Below are 5,204 nucleotides of genomic sequence, written 5' to 3'. Positions count from 1 at the left end.
GAGACCATCTATTAAATAAATAAAAATTTAAAATAAAAATAAAAAGGAACTAAATTATTCCAGTAATAACAATCTCACAGAATCAAGCAAAAGAGTGCATCAGTCTAGGAAAATGTACTTAAGAGGGGCATCAGAAAATCCAATATATGGGGTGTTTCTACCCAACTATGATCTATACGTATTCAATGATCACTTATTCAGCACCAGACATAGGTTTATTCCTCCAACTACAAATATACAGATGACTATAACACATGAAAAAGCACTCCCTCCTTGAACTTACATTTTAGTAGAGGGAGAAAGTATACAGTCTATTTCATATATCAATGACTATTAAGGTATATTAAAATTAAAGAAGGAAAGGATTACAATTTTTGATGGAGTGGTCAAAGTAAGCTTCCTTGGGTAAAGTACCTAAAGGAGGGAAGGGCACATGTAAGCAGATATTCAAAACAAATAGCTTTTCAACAGAAAATAAGTGCAAATGCAAAGCTCTCAAGGTAAGAACCCCCCGGGGCTGGAGAGATGGCTCAGTGGTCTAAAGCACCTACTTAGAACAAGCTTGGCAAGGCATCAGGGACCGCGGTTCAATCCCCCAGCACCACATCCCAGCCAGCCCCGCCCCCTGGTGGGCTGAGCTGGCCACACACACACACACACACACCTCTCTCTCTCTTTCTCAAATAAATAAAAAAAAAAAAAGAAATTTAAGGTAAGAACCCTGATTGTTTGTGCAGCTGGTGGCCAGAACACAGAGACCTACGGCAAGAGTAAGAGATGAGATCTGCAGGAGTCTGGGTGCAGGGCCAGCTAGGTAACTGTAAGCACAGAGCTTTTATTTTAAATGAGATAAAAATCATTGGCAGGGTTCCTGGCAGAAGAGTCACATGATCTGACTCACATTTTGAAAAGAACACGTTTGAGTTCTGAGACAAGGTGGGTGGACAAGGACAAAATAGAGGCACTAGTTATAAGGCATCAATTGTCTCTGGATAGACCCCAGAGGAGAACAATGCAGATAGGTGAGATTTTATCTGACTCTCAATTTATTTTGCAGAGACAGATAACATGACTTATTGGCAGATTGAATATGTGAAGCAACACGGAAAGAAGTGTTATGTGATTCTAAACTATAAGAGTACTTGACCATGATGTCTGTCTTTGTTTTAAAATATGGTCAAATTCATCAGCTATCATTTTCATTAAGTTTCCTTTCTACTCATCTTCAAGAAAGGGTTCAGGTTGAGAATCAAAGTAGAATTCATGCCCACAATGTAGGAGAGATGCTGTGGCTGCTATAACCAGATCCTGAAATCCCCAAGTCACTCTATACTTGTCATGCGTAAGTCTACAAGAGAAAAAGCAGAGAAGGCATGTTTAATGCCTGCTCAGGGAAGCTGTTAACTCTGGGGTCCCTTTAACTTTTATACTTTGTGCAGCTGTATCTAGTATGTACTGTTCACCTATTTCTCGAAATATATTCTTGAAAATACAGTTCAAGGACTATGTCCCACACATAACAACTTGTACTGTAATCTCACTAAGGGGACAGGAGTTATACACCTATAAATTTCATGACTTAATGTACTGGGAGAAAATCAGAATGTGACTTGAATCATCAGGCATCCTTGAACTAAAGAAAAAGCTACATGTTGGTCATTGGTACTTACCTTTTATAAGTGCTTTGTCCCCAACAACTAGAAGGATGGTAGTGTCAGTTTATGGGAATAGCGGTTTTAGAGGACATGTAACAAAGAATACAGGACATTTCACTGTAGTGCACAGGAAGTTTGAGATATATTTTATGCACCCGAGGGGAGATGAGCTTAAAATTTCATTATGGACCTGAACTTTAGGACCCGTGTTTATATTGTTACATATTTGAGGCTCAACAACAGATACATGGTGTTAAAATCCATTAGCTTAACTGAGAAAAATGAGATTTAAAAGCAATGTGTATAGACAAGACTAACACCTGAAAATTTAGCTTAGTTCTTCATTGTTTTTTTTTTTTTTTCTATTTCTTCAAACCTCAGAAGCAGAAGTACTTCATTCTTCTAGGAGGAGCTGAATTTATGTTCAAATGATATTTCACAACCTTATTGAAGTCCACTTGGGCATCTTGCACTGCTAACTATGGTTACATTGCTACTCAAAATATAGACCCTCCCCAGCGTAAAATGAGTTCAGAACGAAGCTGCCGCTGCTCACCTAGTGCTGGCAGTTTATTATTGTGCAAGCAAGGCCGTTTCACACGTGACATCTTGATTTGTGTTAACATTCTAATGCACTAATCTTCCTAATACCCCTTATATTTATTTATGACATAAATCAAATCTTGCTCAGAACTAAGTTGTTGCTGCTTTCTGTTTGCTTCCTCTTCTCCTGCTGGGTATATTTATGTTATGCTGTGTTGTGTTACTGCCCTTGCTACAAATTTATCTGAGCTTAGACTTTTACTGCTGATTTAGCAAACATTTTATATTCTGCAATGAACTGTAAACATTTTTTTCTTCTGACAGATCCATTATGACAAGTGTTATAAACTCTTCAGTGAAGACTGTATCTCTTCTATTGAGCTGCTTTTTATATCAATTTTACTATGCAGAGAGAACGACGCTGGTAATATTGTACCTGTCTGAGCTCAGCTGCGACAATCAGTAAGTTCTGCAACACAGTGCATCTATATACTTAGTTTTATTACATCGGTTTCTGGTTTATACAGGATGTTAGAGGGAATGAAGTTTTAAGGCTACTCAACTCTGTTGAAAGTAGTCCATGAAGCCCAATTTCTTTCCACTTAAAAGTTTGGCTGTATATAGACATAGAAAACATCTTTAAGTAGCTGATAAAGTTATTCAAGCTGCCCAATATCCACGAGTTTTAAAGTATCATTATGTATCTCTATTAAATCCAGGTTGCATCTGAGAATAACTGTTGATTTCTAAGAATAAAATTCATGTCACATCACACATCCTTTCAATGAATTCAACTCTCAAATGTCTACTATGGTGACAAAGAATGAAAAAGAAAGTTTGTGTTTGATGTGCTTAATTGTGTCCCTTGAATTCAGACGGGGAAGTCTTAATTTTCATTACCTCACATTGTGGCTTCCTTAGAGAAGTGGGTACATGTATGGCTATAGGGATTGAACCCAGAGCCTTCCCACTAAATTATGTCCCATCTCTCTTCCCCAAAAATAATTTGGGTGTGGGGAGCAAAGCTCTTTCTACATTTCTAAGTTATTTTGCCTTGGCTAGAACTTTACAACCTCCTTCTTCAGACTCTCAGGTTTTTCAGTTTATAGGTAAGTGCCACCATGCCCATCAAGATGCAGCCATTGAAGAGGTAAGTGAATTAAAATAAGGTCATTAGAAAGCCAGTGTCTATTCTTATAAACAGAGGTAATCAAGATACATAGATCTAGTGGGGGGAGAGTCCATGTGAAAATCTATGGAAGGAACAGCAACTTCAAGCATGGGGAGAGGCCAGTTTAGAAACCAACTCTTTTATCACTTAACCTTAGATTAGAGAACTTCCCAAATTATGAGAAAATAAACTCCTGGTGCCTGAGCTACTCAAGCTGCAATTATTTGTTAATGGGAGCCTAAGCCAATTAAATCAGCATACTCATCATCTCTAAATTTTGTGTACACATTTACTTATCATTTCCTCAGCTGTGTCTTCCTCTTTCAGCTTTGAAGAAGAAAAAACAAATCTACAGTTCAGAAGGATTAAACAACTTTCTCCATGCCACCCAGTAGAGGTTGGAGAGCAATGGTTAAAGTCCAGGTGGGTACAGATCGAAATTCATGCTTCTCTCAACTCAGGTGTTGTTTGTTCTGTGTGTCATCATCCTAGCTCAATGATCCTACAGTGTAACAGGCAGTGGAACTAGACAGGAGGGCCAGGCTGGTACTGTGCTAGTCTAAAAAAATAAATTAATTAAAAAAAAACCCTTTTCTTTACCATTCCTGACAAATAAAGCATTATTTACTGAGGTCTAAGATTTTAAAATGTAAGGACAGCTCATCTAAGAACAGATCTCTTCATTAGGATTTATGGGATAGCCTCTAAGACTTTAAAACTGTTTTATTTGAAGAAGGCAAGCTGGTGCACATTCTGGTTCGTAATATGTGTTTATTGAAAATACTTCCAGGAGCTGGCGAGATAGCTCAGCTGTCTAAAGCGCCTGCTTAGGCAACCTTAGGCAAGCATACAGGGACTGTGGTTCAATCCCAGGCACCACATGCTGTGCCAGCCCTGCCTCTAGGGCAGGCTGAGCTGGCAACACACACACACACACACACACACACACACACACACACACACACACACACAACTTCTAGTGTTTAGCTTAGGTATCATTAATGTAAAGTGGAACTGATTGCCTTTTGATTCTCTGCCGCACTTGGGACACTAATGGGTGCGTCATACATAAGGTAGCAGAGACTCAGCCCCCATAGAGACTTCATTATAGTAAGTTCACTGTGTTTGGGTGGTTTGTGTTCATTAGCTTATCATCTTCTTTTTCTTTTTTTTTTTTTTTTTGGCGGAACTGGGGATTGAACACAGATCCTGGCGTTTGCCCGTCAAGCGCTCATCCTATTGAGCCATCTCCCTGGCCCTCATCTTCTTTTTCGACCTTCCTTCCTTCCTTCCTTCCTTCCTTCCTTCCTTCCTTCCTTCCATTTCTTCTTCTCTTTTTTCCTTTCATCCTGTTTTAAACATAGAGCTTTTTTGTCTAAATGGAAAGCCACTAGGCCATGGACTGTGCCTTACTTGCCTCTGTATCACCAATACTTGGCAGAGTGCCCGACACATATTAAGGACTTGATAAATATTTTTAAATTGAATTGGGATTCCAAATTTATAGCTGATGAAGATGAATGAATATCCTGCAACTTGACAAGAGCTCAAGCAACCTTCTGAAAACTGCTGATGCGGCCCAGCTCCTGTGCGCAACATATAAATACCAACTGTTTAAAGGCCTCAGAGAGCTGCACCACCGTGAAATGATAATCCCAGGCCCAGACAACTATTTTCTCCTTCCCTCTCTTATTTATGCCATTTTCAATACCATGTTGTGAAGTTTATAAAATGATTTTCATCGATTTAACAGTGAGTGTGATAGGAAGTGTAAAAATGCACAAACTGTGAGATAATACATTTTTGTGACACAACTAAGAATTAACCACTGATAT

This window comes from Octodon degus, unplaced genomic scaffold, assembly GCF_000260255.1.
Source record: "Octodon degus isolate 3935 unplaced genomic scaffold, OctDeg1.0 scaffold00018, whole genome shotgun sequence".
NCBI classification, from domain to species: Eukaryota; Metazoa; Chordata; class Mammalia; order Rodentia; family Octodontidae; genus Octodon; species Octodon degus.
The sequence above is the reverse complement of the archived record's forward strand: the minus strand, read 5'-3'. Positions refer to the sequence as shown.